Source organism: Nesoenas mayeri (genome assembly GCF_963082525.1).
Source record: "Nesoenas mayeri genome assembly, chromosome: 17".
In the NCBI taxonomy this organism is placed as follows: Eukaryota; Metazoa; Chordata; class Aves; order Columbiformes; family Columbidae; genus Nesoenas; species Nesoenas mayeri.
The window spans coordinates 10,730,665-10,754,712 of NC_137565.1; the positions used below are offsets into that span (position 1 = coordinate 10,730,665).

At 42.2% G+C, this 24,048-nt stretch overlaps 1 protein-coding gene across 4 annotated transcripts in view; it reads left to right on the forward strand.

Moving 5' to 3' along the window:
* Positions 1 to 747: 747 nt before the first annotated feature.
* Positions 748 to 24,048, forward strand: part of TAOK3 (TAO kinase 3) — an 81,920-nt gene continuing 58,619 nt past the window's right edge. For 2 of the 4 annotated variants that reach the window (XM_080354974.1, XM_080354973.1), the window contains exons 1-2: positions 749 to 898; positions 1,674 to 1,736. The gene's annotated coding sequence lies outside the window, so the exon portion shown is untranslated. Of the gene's footprint in view, positions 899 to 1,673; positions 1,737 to 24,048 lie in introns of all 4 variants that reach the window. The other 2 variants (XM_080354976.1, XM_080354975.1) reach the window with 2 other exon arrangements.

Here is a 24,048-nt window from a genome sequence, read left to right on the forward strand (position 1 = left end):
TTCAGGGGCTGTAGGGAACCACAAAGCATTACAAGAACAGCATTATATCACCTTACCCTTTCTGCTCTGAGCTCTTCTTAATGCACACCTCCCAACCACCGCTAAAACTCCTTTTTCTCCTTCGAGGCCTCTCCTCATCCAGGCACACCCCTGTTAAGTCGGAATTTTATTTCTTTTTGTTACTAGGAATCTCTAACTCCTGGCACAGGCCACGCAGCCGCTGTCAAGGCTCCCCCAGCGCTGACAGCGGGTATTTGAAGATTCAGAGCTGCCTTTTGACCAGACGCCGACCCGGCCCTCACACCCCTGAGCCCGCTCTGGGCCCCGACCCGGCCCTCACACCCCTGAGCCCGCTCTGGGCCCCGACCCGGCCCTCACACCCCTGAGCCCGCTCTGGGCCCCGACCCGGCCCCTCACACCCCTGAGGCCGCTCTGGGCCCCGACAGCCCTTCCTCACACCCCTGAGGCCGCTCTGGGCCCACCCCCGGCGCTGAGGGCCCCACACGGGGTTCGGGGGCGGTCCCACCCCCCCCGGTACCGGCACCACCGCCCCGGAACCTCCGCTCCCGGCGGCGCCGCCGCGCAGGCGGCTCAATCGAGCGCCGATGCTTCAGGGGAGCGCGATCGATGAGGCGATCCCCCTCTGCCTGGGTAGCCGAGCGCCGATGCTTGTTCCCTTCCTCCTTCCCCTCCCTCCCGCCCCGCGGCGGACAGGCCGTGGAGCCGATCGCCGAGCGGCCGCGCGATTGGCCGCGCCTGGCGGGGGCAGCCGCACCTCGGGCGGCGGCGGGGCCGTGGCAGGAAGCGGCGGGGACGGGGACGGCCCGGCGGACACTCTCCCTCCGTCTCTCCCTCCCGGGCGCCGCGGACGTGTCCCGCTGCCGCCGGCCGGCACCAGGTGAGCGGCGGGAGCCGCGGCGCTGAGGGGGCGCGCGGGGAGGCGGCTGAGGGGGCGCGCGCGGCGGCTTCGCCCTGACAGGCGCGTCCCGCCAGGGTCGGCAGCGCGTTTGGGGCTAAAAAAAGCACTTTCTGGCTGCCCCGGCGGCGCGGGGTGCTCGGTGCCGGGCGAACGGGGGGCCCCTCACGGTGAAGCTTCCCCAGGGCTGAGTCCGCGGCGGGGCCCGCCCGGGGCTGCCTTGGGGCTGTGGGTCCCGGGGGTGTGCGAGCCCCTCGGCCGCTCCCCCCGTCCTGCGGCGGCTCTGGGGCTGGGGGTGTAGGAGGTGGGGGGTAGAGGGGAGACATGAGCAGCTCCCCAGCAGCTCAGGGTGTTTTTTCTGAGCCCCCGGGATGCAGCTCCCGTGCATGGGGGCTGTGCCGAGTTTGCTGAGGGAAGTTGGAGCGCCAGGACTGCAGCCCCGGCGGCTCCAGAGGGGAGAAGCCTCGGCGGGTCGGGGCTGTGAGGAGAGGACGGGAAGCGACCGCGTTTCCTTCACCTGCAGGCAAGGGACACCGTCCCAGCTGGATAAATGGCGTTTGTCCGTAAAGATCACCCCTCAGACTGGTTTGTGACCGAGTCATTTGAAAGCATTAGTGTTGGCCTAGTGAAATTCGAGGGAAAAGGGGAGCTTGGTTGCTGTCAGCTTTCTTTAAAGTGAATTGGAAGTAATTGCGTAGGTCTGGTTTGAGCAGATGTATCTGTCCTTTTAATGACATCAAGAAATGATTTACTGTAGGTGCTGAATGTCATCTAGCAGTGCTGATATTTGCGTGGGAAGGAGGAAAAAGGAGGACAGTAGGCAAGTACTAAGCCCTTAGAATTTTGTTTTACATGCATCTCTTCATGTCTTTTCTTGTGTTGGTTTGTGGTGTGGTTGTGTGGTGGTTTTTGTGTGTGTGTTGTGTGTTTTTTATTTGAATTAATTCTATAACTGTGATACCTCTAGAATTCAGTAGCCCCTGAGTTGCCCTGGTAGCATCCAGGTTTTCCCTGATCACTTATGCAGCCTGGGCAGAACTGAGCGGCTCAGTGCTGGATTTGCTGTCCACATGCAGGGTGTTCTCCTCAGAGTTGTGCTCCAGCAGCTGAACGCTGATCTCGTAGGTGTGTGGAGCACTTGGGCTCAGCGCACAGTCAAGTGGCAGCTACTGTGTTTGTTTAAAAAGAGCAAAACAGGTGGTGCTGGTGTGGCCTCCCTGCTGTGCAGGACTTAGCCAGGCTGCAGAGGATCTGCGCTCAGTTCTACTTTGTCCAAGAGGATTTCAAATCACGTTGCCCACCTTAGCGAGCCAGTGATGTAAATAAGATGATGAAAACACTTCAGGGTTATGGATTGGTGGGGGATGTTCCCCATCTCTGTGGCAGCTGTTCCGGGGGACACAATGTGATTAAAAGTTAACATGGTAAGTACTCAGGAGGGGTGTGATGCTGTTGAGCACAGTTTATGTTGCTCATGTTTGGGTGAGGATGAGTGGGCTCCAATCTGTTCTCCAAGGTCTGCTTACATATTTTTAACAAATATTTAGAATGCTACAATGCTATTTTGCTAGTGGTCAGTACGTGTGTTGGCATTTGTACACAGATAGTGGACTGTTTGTCGAGAGAAATAACACCCCATGCTTGTTCCTCTCAGTTTTTATCTTTAAAACTGTATTACTTCTGCTAGCTAGCTAATTCTGAGTTCTCAGGGGGCAATGTAGCAATATAGGGAGTGTTGAAATACCTATTCACAAACTATTTTAACATCAAAATTAATACAACTATCTGACAACTTAATTATTTTACATGTTGACGGCGAGGCTGCAAACTGTTTTTATCTGCATTAATGTATTTTTCTTTCAGGTTTTGTCAAATCAAGATTTCGTATTTATCTAATAACTCATATTACTTCCTGTAGAATCTGATTTGAGGAAGGCTTGAACTCACTTATTTCTGTCTTCCCTTTCCAATATAAGGTTTTTCAGATTGCAAACTAATTCCTCTGTATATGTATTACTTAGAGTGATTCTCTGTATGTACTTCTACTTCGTTCCATTCATTATCACTTAAGAAGGATCCTTGCAAGTCAAAACTTTTAAAGATGAGATACTTCTACTTACGTGAACTCTAAATATGAATCCTGTATCAACTGGCTTTTGCTGCTAAATTTATTTTACATGTTGTGTTGCAGGATGCAGAGGCTTTTCAAGAGAACTGGGCACTGTCCCTTCTGACTTACCAGCTGTCTTGCCTGTAAGAGCAAACCCAGTTTGTACATATCTGGTCTGGAGTTTGCTGGGCTGAGACGCGCTGTTCTAGACCCCCAGTGCCTGGGCAGCAGAGGGGTAGTATTGCTGGTGAAATCTGTTCCCTGGGCAGCAGAGGGGTAGTAGTGTCAGAGAAGTTTGCTGCACAAAGGGTGGGGTGAGTGAGTTTGGACCAGAAACACAGAGTAGTTGTTTTCTCTGTTTACAGATTTATTTATTTTTGTTCCAGGTTGTTCTGCAGCCTGGTGAAATGCTGCAAGAGTCAGGTTATGGGAAATGGCAGGGGAGGAGGTGTTAATGAAACGCTTTAAATTTTATGTATTTGTTGATTTTACTGGGCGGGGGTGGAGGGAAACAAAACACAACAAACCAAAAACTTAGTGTCTAAGCTTAATGTTTTTCAATAGAAAGCAGCTCATTTTAAGACAGTTCAGATTCTTTTAACAGAACCTTTAGTCACAGCATTTACAGCAAGCTAAGTTTGAATAAGAGTGCAACGTTTGTGTCAAAGATATTCAAGAAGTAGAGTTTTATAAAATCATATTTCAGCACATGCTCAGCTTTTTTTAATAGATGTGCTTTTACACAACAGGACAAAAAATCAAAGTAGTAAACCCAAAACAGTGTTTTATGCATATTATTTTTCAAACTACTTCCGTATTTGGAGGCCATTGATTAAACCAGAATGATTTGATTGCCTTTGGCTTAGTGCTGTGTAATAAACATTATGCAATTGCATTGCGTCTGCTTGTTCATTAGTTCTTCCAAGGGTAGCTCAGTGAGTTTTCCTGGCACTGTCTTGTTATCAGTCTCTGATATCTATATGGTAGGTTTGTTTTACTTCATTGAGTGAAATGTATTTTAGAAGGTATTAATCTGATAAATCCAGGGTTCCTTGGCTATTTTGGGTAAAAAGAAGGAAATCTCTTTTCTATTCTTATACAGGTAGCACAAGTTCTAACTTCTCATTGTGAGCTGCTGGCTGTATGACAGCACACAAAGTGTGATCGTGTAGTGCGCTCCACTTAAAATCATCATCGGTATTGCATGCCAGGAACTGTAATGTATGTGAACCTCAGTTCCTAATTAATGAGGAGGAAAGTTGAAATAGAAATTAAAGTAAATTAATGGGGTGGGGTCATCCATCTCCTGAGCTACTGAAGGATGTCGGAAATGCAAGTGCCCTCCTAGTTACTTATGATACTGTGGCAGCTTCTGTTGAATCTTTATGAAGCGCCACTTCACAGCATTAAGGAGTAATGCTTCTAATGTGACACGTTTTCCTTATTCTGTAGAATTATACCATGGGTATTTAATTTTTAATTCCTGTTGGAAATGTGAAAAATGTTTCTAAAGGTGAATAGATTTTGCTCTCAGATTGAAGAAACCTGGAGTACTGCTTGTATTATATATTTTTTAAGAAGTTCAAGTGAATTCAAAGAAATTCTTGAAGTCAGGTTTTCTAGGTGCCTCAAGTAAGCTTGTTCTTATTGAGGGGTGGCAAAGAATGTGTTTGACATGAGCATTTTGGAAGTGTTCTTGTTTATATACTTGTGTGTGTGTTGTCTTACTGGACTTTCCTTTAGTGTAATAAATTGTTAGTTTAATTTGTAAGGGCAGGGAAATTTCAAATTTAATATAGGGAGCTTACAAAACAAGTTTGTCTGAGTTGTTAATGAAGTAAGCTCTTATGCCCTTGAACAGGTAATAGCTTGATGTTGATGTAATTACTATTTTTTCCCCAACCTGAATATTAAGTCAAAATGGACTCTAGTTTATTTCGAATTTAATGAAACCGATAGTTATATGGGAACGCGCAGTTGCATGCCTTCCTACTTAGCTACAAAAAACTTTCAAATAAGGACATTCTCACAGTTTATCTGGCATATTAATGTCAGTTTTTCTGAATATTAGTATAATTAGGCATGGTTGGATCATGGGGGTTAATTGGGCAAAGCTAGAGAACATGGCTCCTTCAGGTGACCTAATCTCCATCAGGTTGCCTTGGAAGTTTTGGACTAGTGAATTTACCCCCATTTGCACCCCTTTTTGTTGTCACTGTTAATGATGATGCCGCGTTATATGAGAGACAAAGTAATTCCTCAAAAGAACAGCACATGGTGGTGATCTTGGTGTGTCTTGTTTTCGGGCCTTCATGACTTTGCTTTAATAGAAGCATTTGTGCTGAAGGTTGTCCTGTCTTTGGGAAGAGAAGGAAACCGTTTGTACTTCATCAAAGAAATTGTCACTTGAAGCGTGGAGATGTTAACCCCGAAGTGCTGGATAAACTTGTGTCTAGGGAGCTATACACTGAATTTCCCTGTAGCCCAAAATGCAAACGTGGCTTTGTTTTGGTTGTTTTCTCACAGACCAATCTCCAGAATTGCTGTGATGCAGAATGTGGCAGGTGCCATGTTCCAGAGTAACTGCTTTTCAGCACTGGGAGGAATTAATCTTGTATGTCATCTATGTATTTTCACGCACGTTAAGCAGCTTAGGATGAAAGGTGTTATGACTACCAGATATTATCATCGTTTTATGAGCAGGATGTCTTTATTAGATTGGAATTGATGAATGTGTGCCAAATTTTGTGCATAATGAGTCTGCTTCTGGAGAGATGCAAATAGAGTGCTCACTTACTACATTAAAACTCTTTTTTTCCTTAATTTTTAATAAATGAACTGCTGTTCTAGTGCACAGAATCTGGCATAAAACTGAGCAGATTTATTTAGGGTTGCCCTTGAACGTTGTGAGTGTTTAAGCCAGACTTACAAGAATATAGTCACTGATGATTCATGTTGAGATGATGTTTTTCTTCCTTGTAATGGAACATATGGGAGTACGTAGCATATGGTACCACTGAAAATTGTTAAATGCAGAGCACTGATTTATTACACAGCAAAAAGAGTCTGGAATTTTAGTCTAACACTGAACAGAAAGCTTTGTAAACAGCTCTGGCTGCTGGTTTGCATTGGATGCAATACTGTGGTGTAGTGGTAAATTGTCATATAATTCTTTTAAATGGAAACAGCACTTTTCCAAAAGTTGTGTATGTGAATACATGAACTCACTGGATGTTTCATTAAAGGAGAGGGGATTGTTAGTAGGTTGTGTTTTGTTTTTTATAAAACTGTCTGAAACAGCTTTGAATGTATTGCCTTACCAGCTCTGCCTCTCAGCCATCCAGAAGGATGCTTATTTTGTTATGGTTCAGTCTCACTCTGTGGGATGACAGCTTAAAAACTAAAATCCTTTTTGTCTTATATGGGAAGTAGAGGTATTAAGAACGTGTAAATATGCAGTTTTATTTCAGTCTTACTAGCCAAAACATCTTTCTTCTGTGTTTTGTTTTGGGTTTTTTTTGTCTTCACATGACTTGTGGAAGGTTTTTTTTTGGTGAGGCGGGTGGAAGAAGAAAATGTACACCTTCGTCCTTCCAGCACACAGAGGAAAGTGAGCTAAAGTGCAGTTACAGAGAACATAAATTCCAGCCGTCTCTTTCCTTGTGCTCTCCTGCCTTTCTTATCTCTTCGTCTTTTAGATGATCATAATCTCTTCAGAGCAGGCATCGCTTCTGCTGTGGCTTTGTGGGTCTTACTGCAGTGTCACTGAAGCTCACAGGTGCTGGAATAATATAGATAATAAATATTTGGTCATAAGAATACGTTGATTAAGCTTTTTCAAAAATGTTTTAAGCAATAAGAAGGAACCTTCATTTAAGCCTTAGAATGGTGTTTGCATTTGTTGCTCATGAAAAATTTGACTCTAATTTATTTCTAAATGTTAAAGTACTGGTTTAAAAATACTTTATGCCAAATTTGGTACTGCTTTTGTTAGGGCAAAGATACCCAATATCTGTAAGAGAGACTATATGTACTCTCTCAGTTTTTTACACAAAAATCAGATGAGTCTTATTTACTTGTTGGTTTTTGACAATCTGCCTTTCAGTTCTGGGTTTCTTGTGTGTTTCTTTCTGCTTCTTTTCACTGGTTCAGGTAAAGTTTAAGTCTGCTGTATTCTTAGGGGGAAAAAAAAAGATATGACATCATTAAAAACTGATGTTATTTAATACAGGAAGTCGTATCTATCGTTGGGGAATTAACTAATGACCTCTTGTTACCATCGCCTTCAGGATCTTAGATCCTCCCTTCGCTTGCCTCATTCTTAGTCATAGATTGGAAAAGGAAAACAGGCTTTTTCCCCCCCCTCCCAACTCTTAAGCAGTTTCTCAACTTCAGATGAACTGATCGTTGACCTAAACCACGTGAATAAACTGAAGGCAAGAAAATACTCCCTTTCCACTTGCAGATTGTACAACTGTTGTTAAAACTTACATGTTAATTAACTCTAGTTCTAAAGATTTAACCTGTACGTAGAACATTTTAGTAAAATAATTAGCCTCAAATTAATTTTAATTTATGACTTTTTTAATCTTAATATTGGTTGTGGTTTCAGTTTTAACTTTGAGCTTCTTTCAAAAGAGGGGGGGAAAACGTTTCTTATCTGGAAAATATGCGAGTGGCAGAGCAGATAAGATAATTGAGACCTAAATGTGAGCTGGGATGGAAACAGTCTATGTTAAGAGTCAGGTCTCATCCGCTTTGCCACAGTCAGGCGGTGCTTTAATGCATACTAATGCACCGAGTTTTGTGGTCCTGGGGAGAATACAGGGCTTTTTGACTCTGCTGCTGCTTTTGCATCAAGAAATGTGAGCCTTTAGCTGCACTGGTAGAGGCTCCTGTTTTCATAGTCGAGAGTTTTGTGTTCGTTTGGGAAGCAGACAGCCAAAACCAGGCGGATTTTATGGCTTTCCTACCTGTGACCACATTTTGCTCCTGAACTGAGGAACAGAAATAAAAAATGCTCTGGCTTGTTGTTCCACTCAGGCAGTTGTTTCTCAAAATTGCTTGTGTACGTTTCTGCGTGGTGTTTTTTCTCTGTGGAGGATCCCCACAGAAGATAACAACCTTTCCATTTTCAGCTCTTCCCGTAGAGGAAAAGCTTCTGCTACGGTTGTAAAGCTTGTGTTCAGCACTTGGTGATGGCCCAGGTGGGCAGGAGGTGGTCATGCACATATCTAAAACCAGAATAAATGAGTAATTACCAGAATTACTTTTTTGCTACACAGAGTCTTATTTTTACTTTAACTCTGCTTTTGCAGTTTTTAACTTTGTATTTTAAGGTCTTCTTACCAGAAAGTAGGTAATTTCAAATGAAATTAGACTCTTAGAGAAGCAGCCATTAGAGGCTTTTTTTGTTACAAAATCAGTTTGGGGCTTAGTGTTTTGCTGCAGGAAATGTAGTCCAGGATTTAGACCGGCTGCAGGTGTTGGAAGCTGTAAAGCGGAAAAGGACCTTGTTCTTTGTATGTTCACCATACGAACATGACATAAATCAAAATATACCTAACTTAAGCATTTGAGAGCTGCAGAAATTGTAGTTAAATTTATTGTACGCAATAGAAGCATTTCAAACCCTACAGGCTGACCAAATAGTCACTTGAACAAGTGCTCCATATTCGGGTGGGTTGGGGATTTTCTTTATGTATTTCTTTTGAGCAGTCTTCCCATTTCTTGATATTCTGAGCCCGAAGTAGCCAGAGGTGGGCACAGGAGGTTGTGATGTGATCTGTGACATGGTTTGTGTTGGATCCAGGCTCCGTGGACACCCAGAGAGGCAGAGGGACAAGCACTGGGCTCTGGTGACGTGCAAGCTGTGACTGGAGCCCCAGGCTACCAGTGCAGCCCTGCTGGTGTTTAAGGTCAACTCCTTGCAAATATTTTAGGAAAGCTTATATTCAAATGCTATTTATAAGACTAGACTAATTTCTTTCTTCATAATGATGGCCTTTTGGCTGATGGCAGGGCTGGAATCTGGAAGGGCTGGATTCTGTATGCCACTAGTCAGCGGTGGATCCACAGGGAAGTAGTTTGAGCTTTCTGCCTTGGCTTTTTTATCTATATTTAAATGATAGAAAAAAAGAAAGGTTGACTAACACCTGCCTCAGAAGGTGATGAGAGCACAGCTAGTAGCCCCATGCTGTGAGATCTTTGGAAAACACTACAGGAATGTTCCAAAGGCTTATTATGGTTAAGGCCCTCACACTGAGAGAACTGGTTAAGCCTGGGTTATTGTTAGACCATTCATTAAGGAGTCTTAATAACTGCAGCTGTGGTAGAAGCCGTCTCTGGTTTCCCCACCAGTTACCCTGGACAGATACCGACTGGTACAACACCAGGGAGCTGCAGTGGGCTGGAGCAGAACTGGAGCGTACGCGTTAATGTTCAAGTCCGCCTTGAGCGCTTCGTTTCTATTTCACGGCTGGTTTTGCATACAGGTCATGCTGTAGCCTAAGTGGATTTTGGCAGTTCAGCATGGCGATGATTACTTATGCTGCCACTAAGGAGCCCTTAGCACCTTCTTGCCAAAAGAAATCATATATATTCAGCTGAATTTTGCATGTGTATCTGCCTAACTTTAATACATTTTTACTTTGTAAATTGAAAAAAAAAAACCTTAAAACCTCTCATGATCTTCAAGCTCAGGTTGTCTTTTGGCAACCTGTGAATCTTCTGTGTAAATCCTCATGTTGTAGCTTTAAAAAAAAAAAAAATTGATAGTATGTTTATAAGATACCTGTCAGAATTTTATCCCTTCTGGTTAGCTTTATCGTAAGCAACTATGCAAGAAAAGGAGAAAACCCGTTTTGGGAATGACTAGCTATTGGATTTTTTCCCAAAACTAAATCTTGTCAGTCATTAGCAATGGTGTCTTATTAAGCTTTAATAACTTGGTTAAAATTCAGCAGTGCCACACTCAGGTACTTGAAAATCAAGATACAGCTTTGACAGCTGAGGTCTAAATCCAGACATTTTTGTCTTTGGAGCTTCATCTCTTCATTATTACACACATAAGCTGTTTCCTGTGTCTTGACAGATTTGAAATGTATTGACTGAGAGAAAAAAAACCACAACAACAAACTCAGATTCCTATTGAAGCATCGGGCTGGAGGAGGTGGGGATCAGAGGTTTGGGCCCATGAAATTGATGGTGAATTTTAAATCACAAGTCTGTAAATCAACATGAATGTTAAGCTGATGTTACTGTTAAATTAAAACCAGCTCTTGCTCTAACCTCTCTTTTCTCCCGCTGAGTTATGTTGGCACAAACCTTTGTGCTACCAGGACACTGATCCAGCTGCAGAATAACCATGTGCAGCAAAGTCAGTGTTCTGGGGGTAGGAACAGGCAATGGGCAATGAGGATGGGGCTGAAAAACTCCCCCCTAGGGTGGTATGGGCAGTGCTGCTAAATCATACTGTGAGTTATTTAAAAAAAAAAATACACTGAACAAAAAAAACCAACCCACACCGCTGTTGAGTTTAAGGTAATGAGTAAATAATCAAGTTTCACTTTCTGTTTCCTGTGCACTGACTGGGTTTGGAGGCATTTGCCTTGTCTTGGGCTGCAAACTGCAGAGGAAGCCTTGAATCAGAATTAACACGCCCTCCTTTTTATTTTACCTTTTTTTCTTAAGCGCTTTTTTAGGAAACCCAAATTCAGTGCTTTATATTACCTGCACCTGCTTTATTTTTTTTGTTGTTTTTTTGTTTGCATCTCTAATATGAACAAGGAAGGTCTTTTCTGAAAGGTTGACATATTTGGTGTGTTAGTCATTCAGTGTTTTATAGCCTACATAGAAAACTATCCCCACTTTAAGCAACAGGGGAGAACCCCCAGCAGAATGCTTTTCTGGTAGGCACTGAGAGTATTGCCTAGAAGGTGATGACACATAAGCAAGTAGGTACTACCAAATGCAAAGTTTTACTTCCTACTTCAGGTATACAATGACTTTTTAAAATATCAGGTCCTGGTACCTTACAACAGGAATCATGTGAAGGTGAACAGTTATTTCTGAAGACCTATGTGTTCTTGAAGTCTGCTAAGTACTTCGAGTGCATAACCAAGAGCCTAAAATTAGAAAAGGAAACACCTACACATGTTAATTTTCTTCAGAGAGACTGTTTCATTGAAACAAAAACAAGGAAAGTTTGTTTGCTTTTTGCTTTAGGAAGGTGTTTAGTTTAGGTAAGCAGTGCAGCACAACAGAAATCTTTCCGAGCATTGCTGAGGACACGTGGCTTCCAAAGCTACCCAGGGAATTCATGGTGAATGTGTAAAGACCCAAACATCTCAGCTACAGAACATTTGGCTCTGTTGATGGGGCCAAGGAGCAGCTGCTGTCAGTGGAGTTGTGGGTAAGAGTCTCAGGGGTGCACAGAGAGGAAGTCAAAGAACTTTTGTATCTGTGATCTCTATCTTCCCACTTGCCTTAAACAGAAAGGACAGCTTGATCCGTGTCACCATTCATAAATCAAGAACTCTTGCGAAGTTCAGCTGAACGCCAAGTGTCTGGATGAAACTCCCTGTGTCCTGTGCTGTTGTATTCCTGTGGCTCAAGAGCTGGGTGGGAGATGAAGTTGTGTGTGTGAGGAGTCATTGCTTTCATCTTGGGCGTCTGGCAGAAGGAACTTCCTAGTGCTGACTGCTAACGTTGCAGAACCACAAAGGTTTGCTACTACTGTTAGTAGAAGGGGGATGTAGGCTAGAATCTGATTTAAGAATACTGTAGCAAAGCTCAGACTGAGTGGAACAGATGGCTGTCCTTCCAGGTACTGCAGGTCTGTCCTGGTTGGGGCAAGCAACTAGGAGTTGTGGTGGTTGGTTTGTTTTGTTTTTTAAAAATCCGGGTATTTAAAACCAAATATTTGCACTCGGGTGGGTAACTGGTGGCCAGGGAGCTGCATTCATGTACAATAGGGAATATTTTTGGTTACTGTTTGGGTGTGTGGCACAGCCTGCAGTGCACAACAGGTTCTATTCACTCTGAGGTGGGTTAGGAGGAGGTGTATGACCTGGAGCCATCTCCTGCTCTGAGTGGGGTTTTAATTGGCCTTTTTAGTGTCAAAGTACCAGTAAAGCACAACATATTTTGAATAACTGGCATGTAATTTATTCTGTCTTCTCATGGGCAGAACTGAATACAATGTAGAGTGGCTTGTGTGTTTGTGAATTTGTGTGTGCTGCCTCTTTGGAGAGGGCAGCTCAGCAGAGAACGTGTTGCCTTTTTTCTGGAAGTGCACGAAGATTTTTGGAGGGATTTTGCTGCTTTAGTATATTACTCTGATGTCTAGCACCACCTTTGGAATGGGACAGCTGCACAACTGACTTTTATATTATCCTACGTTTCTTTTGTTTTTTCTCCCTCACTCCCTATTGCTATTCTCCCTTATGTATAAAAAATGAAGATAAAATACACTTAAAATGTTAAGTTCTCCTTAAAAGGCTGCATGTTCAGAGGGGCTCGATCCCTGTATTGACATAGCAGCAAGATAAACGAACATGCTCTACAGTGAGATTTAAAAAAAAAGACATCAGGGTGGAGTGAGCAAACCTCAGAAATGAAAATTGTTTTTCTATTTTATGGCCAGTCGAAACGTTTTGGAATTAAGATCAAAATTGAAGTCAACTAAATTTATTTATTTATTTATTTAACCATTTGCGCTAAGAGCTTATTTTATGTAATTACTGGGGCGTGACTTTAAATCCTGGGCAGGACTTTGTGGCTTTTAAGCGTCAAGTTCAGCTTGTGATGTTGCAATGAAGAAGGAAGTGAGCCTGTGTGTGCTTGGGGAGGGGGGGAAGAAAGCACTTCTGCCTGGCCGCAGAAGGTGGGAATTGCAGCTGGCTGGTTGTTTTTAGCTTCTATCTCATTGTGAACATGCATTTTTTTTTTTTTTTAAATCAGAATGTTTGGTAAATTAAGCTGTCAGATTTTGTTTTGAAGATTTTTTTTCATACCAAAGCACACCAAACATAGATTACTTCTTCACCCCAATTTTATTCTTTAAACCTTTAAGTGTTTTTAAACCTCCAGAGCTGCAGGACTGGGTGTGATGCATTTCACAATTATTTCTGGCTGCTGTTGATTTTGCAATTGTGCATCCTTAGCTAAGAAAATAAGTATATTATGGGTTGGAAGTAAAGGTGAAACCTTATAGATCAGCTTCTGTAGCTGGTGAAGCACAAAAGCTTAATTAAAGGAAAAAAGTAGAAATAGTGGATCTGATTTTGCAAAAACATGCAACAATGTGATCAGAAGGACTTTTCATGGGTAGGAGGGAGAAGCAGAAGATGCCATCAGTTTCCATCAGTGTGTTTTCCAGTCATTTGCTTTAGTAGTGATTCATTTTTGCTCGGTTGTTCATCCTCGTCTGAAGATGGACATATAGAATGTTTCCATTTTAAGTTCTTCAGCATCATGGATGCATAAACTTACCCTCCTATATTGATTTTTGCCCCAGTGGGTGAGTTTTCCTTCCTGGGATCAGTCGGTTTTACTGTATGGACCTAAAATATCCACCCTCTGAAAGCTCTTGATGCGCTATCAGAACATGTTCTAACCATTTTGCTTCAGGGTTGCTGATCTTAAAATGCACTGTTAAAAATAACAAGTTTTCTGAATGAATACAGCTATGTTTTCCTGGCTTTCTGCCTCATCCCTCCATACCAGATGCCATTAAAGGCCACCAAAACTCAGCAATAAGTCAAGCACGTAGCCATGTGCGTTTGCTGCAGCATTAATAGTGTTTATTCCAGGATTTCTTAAAGAAAATTAAGGAAGATTTTTTTTTGGAACAGCCAGGAAACAGCATTTGGAGTTTAAGTGTGATCCATACCCACTGACCTGTCACAACGGCTCTTAAAACCAGCAATGATCAGAAGAGCTGAAAAGCTTTTGCTTTTTCCCTGCTCTAGTTTCGAGAATGAAAGAGCAGAGATGAATATCACTCATGGTAACCTTTAATAAACAGCGTGGCACTGACATGACAGTGAAGTGCTGCTGTATTGGGGTACCAGGGCATCTGGTTTCTGTCCTCATTTACTCTCATACAGTGTGTTTTGAAATGATTCTCATACTGCTTTAAACTGTCTCATGCTGACTCAGTTGGGCTGTGAAAATCGGAAAACTTCTAATCTAGAGCAAGGTTTCCTCTGTCAGCAGAATGGGTGTATCCTAGATATAATTTTTTCTTCTATTACCACAACATCCCTTTTCACATTATCTTGAAGGATCTGCTGCTCTCGCTGTCTTTCACACAGAATCACAGCCTGGCTGGGCTTGAAGGGACCTCTGGAGATCCCTCAGTCCAACCCCTGCTCACATAGGGTCACAGAGCAGATCACACAGGTCGGTCCAGGTGGGTTTGAAAGTCTCAGAGAAGGAGACTCCACACCCGCTCTGGGCAGCCTGTCCCAGCAAACAAGTTTCTCCTCATATTCAAATGGAACCTCCTGTGTTTCAGTCCCATGTTTTTTCTTTCCCCAAAGACCAGTTTATTCACCAAGCTCATGTTAGGCTCATTCTACCTTTGCAAATATGGTTGTGATAGCTCACTCACATTTCCAGCTTAAGAAGCCACATTGGAATCTTCTGTGTGATATTAAGTAAGAAAAACTTGATGGCAAATCCTTTCAATTACTGGTTGCATAAACCAACTCTGGAAGGAAGTACAGGGCCAAGAGGCAGAAGTATATGTAACAGTAGCTAAATTCCTTGTAGCTCTTCCAGCATCTTTATATAGTAATCTGGGCATATTCCACTGTTTTCAGAAGCAGCTTTAAAATTTTATCCTCCCTGCTAAATTACATGTCAAGTGATGCATTTACTGAATTGAATCAAGAAACCTCTGGTGGTTCAAATGAAAATCTTGAACCTGTATGTAAGGCTGCCAAATTTATCTGTTGAAGCGTGTGACTTAGGGCAGGTAGTTAAGAAGCTTTGCTGTCTGTGTTGGGACTAACTTAAACCCATATCCCAAACTCCAAAAACTTCCAAGGACAAATGCACACCAGAAAACAAACAAAAATTTGCTGTGGAATATGTTTGAATAGCTTATGAGCATTAGAACATTTGCTGACCTGTAATTAATTTTAATTATTATGTATTTTGATTGGCTGTCAAAAATGAGCTTCAGATGAATTCAACACACTTCTCTCTTTGTGCTGATCATCTTGTTCCTTGTCCTTAAAGTGCTTGTGCTCTGTCTGTCCCTGTTTTGGAAGACAGTAGAGCCTTTTGAAGGACACTTTGGTTTCTGTGTAGCCTTTAAAATCTACCAGGTTTGTTGAGCATTTGTTTTGGGTTACGCTTTGAGATTTACAGGGTGTTTTGTGTTTGTTTTGACTGTTAATTTATCTCACTTTCTCAGTAAGTCCAGTCTCTTCTGGCGGTGGGTGATAGGAGGATTCAGATGTTCTTGGAGCCTGCGTTTGGGCTGCTGCACTTCAGCGTGCACACCTGGATTCTTTTTCTCTTGGATGCAATGATAGAAATGAAATAAATGGTTAAATGTCTTAATCATTCAGACCTGAAATGGCCTCGCTGCTTGTACTTCCCTTAGTGCTTCCAGGGTATTGGCCCATCTTTGGTGACAAAATACTTCCATAGGTCTACTCTTGCGTAGTGGTGGGGCTTCCTCTGCTTAGCTTGTGTATTATATTTTAAGCTTGATACTGACATTTCAGTAACAGGTTTGGAAACTATTTTACATTCTTTTGATATAAATGTCACTGATTGTATTTACAGTATAGTGGTCATTTAATAAATATGCACATGGCAAGTTGTGGGATGATTGTCTGCTGTGTGATTCTTAACATGCCATGGAAATGGTTCTGTCTTGCTGAGTAACACTCAGATAGCAGTAACGCACGTGAAATATTTTTTAAAACACTATTTTAAAATGTCAGTACTCTAATTCAGCTGTGGATGGTGCAGTGCTGAAGGTTGCTGGCCTTTGTATTGAAGGATTCACACTGGTGTACTTTCAGGGTCGTGTGTGTTGCTTTTTTAAAAGAAGCATTTGGAAGCTGTACGTGTTCTGCATGTAGGGTAGCTGAATCATACTCTGTGGAAAAGGCCTGTCTAAATGTACTTATTGATTCAGTGCCAGCATAGGTAAAATCTTGGGATCCTCCCTTCATCCAGACTGATGAATGCAGAGCTGCAGCATAAGATTCATGATGGCTGTTAGTGTAATTTAGCCTAGACTTAGGGGTGCACAATGCTGGATTGAAAAGTGTAGTGCTGAGCTCTTTCAGCATCCTGCAAGGGCCCCATGTGGATGCTGTGCTTTGTGAGCACTCCGCTGAAAATTAAATTGGGGCAACCAGATCACTGCATGGATTCTGCAGATGTTCTCCAGGTGGAAGTTCTGGCAATGACTGACATTGTGTCCCCAGCGGTCCTTATGGTTTGGAGACACTCCCGAGTTGTAAACCTCCTGAATTCTGGAAAATCCGTTTGTGAGTGCAGGCAGCAGCAGCGGTGTACTGTTCTCCATCAAACGGTTGTTACTTAGAAGCCACAGTTTTATTCTTTATAGAGGGGGAAATAAGGCTGTGTGTTGTAAGTATACCTTTTATAATATACATGGGTGTGCTTACATTATACACACTTCTTGCACTGATACAAACTCTTATGCATAGGGTTGTCACTTTACTAGCACAGTGAAACATGACAAATGTGTGATGGACGTTTTGCTGAGCAGGTTTCCTGGAACCTATGAGCTTTTCTTCAGACTCCCAGAGATCTATTTGACAAACCTGGTTTGTTTTGTTTTCGGTTTCAATAGTGCTTCCTCTAGCCTAGCATAACTTAGAATGCATCAGGGCAAATTTTTGCCATTGTATGCATAGGCCTCCCCATCTAACGCATTTTCCTGTTGCTGCAGGGAATTTGGATTTGTGGTTTTTTGGACAGCAGAAAGGACTGGGATTTGAATGGATTTACTTATGTAGAAGTTTTGTTTATAATGTTCAGATTTTGTATCTTCATCTCATCTATGTAGCACTGATTGCAACTTGAAACAAGATACTGGATATATTAATGGGACTGTATTGACATCTTTTGATTCTGCTCTGGGATTGAATGAATGCTGCTTGGCAATTAAAAGCCACATGACAGCTGAAAAGAGAGGAAATGCTGATATGATTAATATTCTCCTTTGGAACTAAAACCAGCTATGGATTGCTGCAGTGTAGGTCTGTGCCTTATTTTGTTGCTACCAACTATAGTGATCTGATCTTTGTCCTTTCTGACAGAGTACTACTAATTTATTACAATAGCATTAAAGACTATTCAGATATAGTGCCAAATTTAGCTAGGCTGTGTAGAAATATATACTTAAGTTAATGCTTGGATAAATTAATATTTAGTGTAAATATTGCAGATAATTGAGGTAAGAGTTCCCATTTTACGGGAATGTTTTAAAGAGTTAATGACTGGTCTATGGTTGTACAGAGAGCCTGTACGAGTCTGAGAACTAATTTTCAGTACAACCAAACTCCCTCTTACAGACTATTATTGGGATAGCGAACAGTTCTTTGTACTCGAATACTAGGGCTTGTAACTCTCTTTGCAGTCACTATCATGGTGAAAAATAGTGAATCTTATTCTGTGTCAGTGGCCTTATGTACGCAAGTGTCCTTCCAAGCGGTTCAACCTAATGGGAGATAGGATGTTGCTGGTTTGTGGTGGATTTAAGTTCACTCCATTGATAGATGAGGACGTAACTTTCAGGTATTCAAAAGTGAGGTGGAATTTCTCTTTTGTCCTACTGGATTTTTATCAAGAGTCCCGGTAATTCAAGAAGGCCGCCTTGTACTCTCTGAAGGTGAGACTACTGCTGTTCAGTAATTCTAGGAGCCTGAGGGCTTATCTGGAAGTGTTATTAGTTTGCTACTTGCACACAAATGTTTGAGCTCCCGTTATCAGATTAGAAACCGAAACCAAAAATGTATCATAACGTGAAGGACACAACCAATGCTCCAAGACTGTATGAATCTTCACAGAAATCCTGTATCCTCCCAGTTTCCTTGCAGCTGTATTGACCATGGAGTAAAAATGTTGAAATGGGTCAAAAGTGTATAAAATAACTTTGTAGAAGTTTGGCTCGTGTCTTGAATTTGTGCCTAGCAAAAGACTTGTCTCCTCAATACCTGCTAAAGTAAAAATCAATTCTGTGTTGTCAATGGAGTTGCGTCCCTTCATTAGAAGGCCATCTAGTAATTTGACCTGACTTCTAAAATCCATATGGTTCCTACTGAGCAAGCTCAAACCTAGAACCCAGGTAAATTTTCCTCCTTCAAAATATCCTCAAATTCATTCAGTTTAAATTAGTTTCTCTTTCTGCCAGTCTCTTCTGTCCTTAATGTATCTTGACAAAATTGATATTGCATTCAAATTAAATTGGGGAATGTTTTCCTCAAATAATTTTTCTAATTGTAATCTGATATTTGAAATCTGCAGTCGCTATGTCAAATATAATGTGCATTTATTGATAGCAGTTTTATCTTCTCATTCGTGTGGGTGCACACATAGCCAGATCACTGCTTCAGTCACTGGCTGCCTTACTGGTTCCTAGAAAATATAGGGGAATTTCCTACCGTGACTCATCTTAGAAGTAGCAGATGCTACATGCTCTCAAACTGTTTATGGTAGTTTCTAGAATCTCAAGAAATAGAATTCAGCATTCCGGACTCAAAAATATATTGGATGACCCTAACAATTGCACACTGCTACTATTTCTCTCTTTTTAATGAGGACACTTAAGTGAAATCTCTATAAAGGGTGCTTTCTTCCATTTCTGATCTTTAACAGTACTGTGAAAATGCGTTTCCACTTTGAAATTTCATTTTCACCCTGCTGTCACCAGCGAATGGCTCTAGTTTTAGTACTTAGTAGACTTTCCACTTTTTTTTTAACACTCCATGGGTTAAAGTGACTCCTGAGCCATATGCTACTCACAAGCAATTCAAGTACAAGTCCCTTATCAGAAGTGGATCGTGTCGCTGACAATGGGTCTGTGCTGCTGTGGAGTTTCTGTGCAGCTGCAGGACTCGGATCCAGGAGAAGCAAATCCACAGGTGCCTGCGGACTCACGACTGCAGCATCGCTGAAGGACACGTTATGGTGTAGCTTCACGTTCAGTGCAGCCTCATTAGCAGCACAAGGAGGATGGGGTTAAGGATGTCATGGAACTGTGCCCAGCTGGGATGTCCACCTGTCACTGGCATTTCTCTAACACCTGGGCATAGAAGAGATGAGGAGCTGCTGGGGCTGGAGATGATGGGGATGCCTGTCCTGAAATGCAGCTTCCCCCATTTTGCCATCTGAATAGGGAGAGTGGAGGGTGGAGGAGGAGAAGACAGAGACCATTTGAAAGAATATTTGAAGGGAGTGGCTCTCCTGCCAGCTGAATGTGCAAGATACAGAGCTCTGGCTTGCAGAGTCTAAGAGTCGGTTCTTGTTCCAGCATTGTCCAAATAAAACCAACCTGCTGCTTCAGAAGCTGATGTGCCTGTTTCATCCATTGTGGAGGTGTGGATTCCAATGCAGGTAGATATGAGAGCACGAAGTGCTCCAGAAAAGCCCCAGAGTGTTAGTGGAGTGCTGTCATGTCCAGCCCCAATTTAAAATCCAGGACAGCCGTAAGGCTTGCCCTGTTCTGTGGCTAAGTGAGGGTTGGCTTGCTGAGAGTAAAATGTAAAGTTTTGGGAAGTAAATGTAAAGCTTCGGGAAGCAGCTGGGCTGTCAGGGTGCAGGGCTCTGGTGATGCCCTTGCCCTGGAGACACGTGGCCACCTTACGCTTGGGGAAAGTTACCTGAATTTTCTCCCTTGGCTGTCTGGGATGTGTGGTATTTGTCTTCCTGCTGTGTCTTATGAATGTAGGTTAATGTGGAGCTTGTTGGGTTAGGAAGGTTGCCCAGCCTTGTGCCGGTAGCTGGTATGGAGATGAACAGAATTCTGGCTGGGCTTTCGCAGTCACTGAGTCAGTGCAGTGTTGTTAGGAGGGCAGTTCTTCTACTCAGAAACACCAAGTGAGCAGTGTGTACCTTATCTTCTTGGGCACACAGTGAAATATCTAAGGAAGAATGGAATTACATTATTGCTTGAGGTTTTCATGGGGAAAGAGCAAATCCTTTAAGTGCTTTTCCTACTACCAATCATACCGACTGGTGCCTCCTCTGAATTGCAGAAATGGACTTTTCCTGTAGTTAGGGCAGAGTTAGGAAGCACCAGCTCTCAGTGGAAAACTGCAATGTCGCATTTGTAACCAGAAGCTAATTTTGCAGAGGTAGACACAAGTGGCGGTTCCTGGGCCATTATTGCGGTGGTAAGTGGAGCGGGGACAGGGCTTGGTCCCTGCAGTGCCGCGGAAAAGGGGAAGCCTGGAGTGAACCTCGCTGCTGCTTGGGCTTCTTCCTGGGCAGGGCAGGACAAGGAGAAGGCAGTTCCTCTGCTCAGCTTCGTGCATGTTTAATAGAGACTTTGAGCGCAGGGTAGGTTTGCTTTGCAACCTCGTCAGGTTCTCTCTTATCCTCTCTGAAAGTTGGTTTCTGACCAAGGGAAAACAGTTGCATTTTTTTCAGCACTTGTCTATATGCAGCATAATTTCAGATGGTTTGAAACTTATATGTTTGTGTTTGCAAGATAAATTCTGTGGGTATCCGTGGGGTTTTGGCTTTTGTTGTTTTTTTGTTTGTTTTCAAGTGTCAGGATGCTGAAATTTAGCTAGGTTAGGAATGTTCAGCTTTGTATGTTGTTTATATGCAAACAGTTGGTGGTTTTTCTCCTATACTGTCACTTCCAAAAGTGTTGATTTTCAGTATTGTGAAGAGAAAATCACACAACTGAATGGTTATTTGATACAAAAGGGCTGATCAGAAGAGTTCAGTGCAGCTTCTCCTGAAGGGTTTCCCTCCTTGGAGGCAACTGCTTTAAAATTGTAAGATATGTGTGTAAAATTCATGCTAGCTCTGTTAATCCTTATAAGGCCTTTGTTCTTGTCGTATTAGATTTAGTTATACATTTGCACTACACATAGATTAGTTAAGGAGACCCAGAAAGGAGTTTTTCCCCAGTCTTTGTGCCTAGAGTAGCCTCTTCTAATGGGAGGAGTGACTGGATGTTCCTGTACAGTTGTGACCCTGGTACCATTGACATTCTGGAGTCGCCTGTGTAACTTTAGGAGTTTGAGCTGATGTGATCATATGGTAAAATATTGAACTGTCATGAATTCATTAGTTGACGCTGGAATTTGTCATTCTCTCAGTTAGTGGTAATATAACCCCAGTCTGCAGGAAAACAGACTTCATTCATAGTGTCTCTGAAAGCCATGCTTAAAATTAACCAGAACAAAATAATGGGTCTTGCAAGCTAATCCTCAGTTGAGAAGCTGTCCTCGATGAAAACCATTCCTCGCTTAGACACTGTAGTGTGTAAAAGATATATTGCTAAATATATAAGTAAAAATAATAATTTTAAAATGCAATCTTCTGGCAAAGGTACAGGATTGTATTATTTCATAGTTTGGCTACTGGTATCCCTTTCAGTTCATTATATGCCTTAGATGCCGAATCCATAAAATAGGGCTGTTAACATGTACACGAGGCACCAAGAGCTAAAATAGTCCCGGAGACTTTAAAAAACTGATAATTCCTTAATTTATTCATAAAGCAGGGAGCATAACTCTTGAAAATTTGATCAGATGCCAGTTCCTTCAGTAGCGACTCGATTCCGAAACCTTTTTATAGCTGCGCTAACGTCTCTGAAGACTGTTGGGCTTAATTAATGTTTAGGGCTCCTGAACAGAACATGTCATGAAAAGGGAAGCTCTGCTGAGGGAGCGCAGGGAGTCGGGCAGCAGCGTTGCTGCAGGGAATGGGAAGGGAAAGGAAGTACCAGCATTTGAGTTGAGTAAGCTTGTGTCTATTCTCTCACTTAAAAAATACCCTGATTGTGGTTTTTTAGAGATTTACTGTTAGTTGGTGTGTTGAATTGACAGGCACGTGTGTAGAGTCCTTCACATGGCCTTTCTTTTACATATCTAAAGGCAATTCTAGTATTAAAAAATAGAATGGCCTTGTTAGAAGTATGTACCCCTCACAAAAATGTAGTTTATTTTCTGTGATGCGAGTATGGCTAAGCCTGATAAAATGGTCATTAAAACATTCACAGTCAGGCAAAACATTTAAATTTCTCCCATCTGCAAAACAAAATAGTGTTTGTATTTTCTCAAGAGTCAAGTGTGGGGACCATTTTTGTGGGAAAATGAGTGTCTTGTGCATAGACCTGTTTGGATCCTAAAATAAGTATTTTCTCGTGAACACTGACATTTTCCTGCACAGATGCCTTCGGTGCAATGCAGAACATTATCAAGCAGCAGGAAACATTTATCCCGTGGGCATGTTCAGTAAGGTCGCGTGATATTCTTTTCCAGTAGAAGATTATTTTCGTGTACTGAAAATCTCCTTAACAAATGTATCCCAATAATACCTCAAACATAATTTTCTTGCTCCTCCTCCTCAACACATACTTCCCCAAATTTTGAATTATTAATGCAAAACTATTAAGTGGAAAATAAACTAATCACAAGATAGAAATGGTTTTATAGATAGAAATGGTTTTATAGATGATTGTATAAATTTGCCTGGGCAAAAATGATTGGATTACTTTTGAAGAATTAATCTCAATATTGTGAAGGGTTTATTTTTATGGTTGTCTTAGATCCCTGTATCTTGCACAGATAGGTTTCTTAGAGGAAATTAAACTGAGTATCCATACTCAAACAGGCAAAGATCTGACTTTGTGAACAGAGAGGAGAATGAAATGTGGGAAAACAAGTGTTTTACCTATCAGTCACAAAGGGAAAAATACTCTGGTCTGTCTGAATAGAAAGCAGCACTGGAATACACTGACACAGATGATGGACTTTTACTCATTGAAGCCCAAAGTTGCCCACAGGGGAAAATACTCTTGGCAAAGACGTTAGGAGTGAGGAACGCTTGACTGTGGCGGTTAAGCTTAGTTGTTTTTAGATGAAAAGCTCATTATTATTTAATCTCCATTCAGGCTCTTCTCTTTTTTTTTTTGGCCTGGTTAAAAAGGAAACAAGTAGGGCATCAAGATCATATCCGTGAATGAACTTGAAATGTTTTATTCAGCAAAAAGACCATTTTGATTTCTGTTAGGAAAGTTTAATGGCTTAATTGCACGAGGTTTAAGATTATTTTATGATACTGAAATTCTACTGCAATCTTTGAAGACTGCTTTGGTTCCTGTTGCTGCCAAGGCAAGGTTTGCAGAAAAATGTAGCAGAAGATTTTTTGAACAGAAAATGGGGAGTTCCTGTCAAAAATCAAGCTCTGTAGTGTAGGCTTAATTTTAAGGATGCCCACCTATATCTGGTGGTCTTGCCTTTTTTTCCACCCCCCCCCTCAAAGACAGCCTTGCTACAGCAGAGAACATGAACAAGCAATTGTATAACTAAGGCTGCGCAAACTAATGTTAACTTGTAGCTATTCCAAATAAGCAAAGCTTTAAGTGATCCAGTGATGCCCAAACATCTGTCTGTTGAAATCCCTGGGCCTCAGGCGGCTGTTTTAATCCAGAGCAAGGGTCGAGCTGGATCTGTTTGGTTTGTAAACATGGGGAACCTTGCAGTGTGTCCATTCTTAGGGCTGGAATGGAGAATGAGGGTGTAACCATTTGCCAGTTGGGACCAGTAAATAAGGACTGGTCTTGAGCTGCAGCCTTGTAGGTGACGGGATCCCTGGAATGCTGGCTCGTGCGTTACGCTTTTGCTTGGTATTTTGATTAGTGTATTATCCATAGCAACCGAGCTTCAAATAATGACTCTTATTCCCAGAACATCCTTGGAATAAGTTTGAGAGCTCTAAGGAGCTTTAGAAAGTGTAACTGGAACTTGTCTGTTAGAAGAAAATAAATCAACAAAAGGAAAAA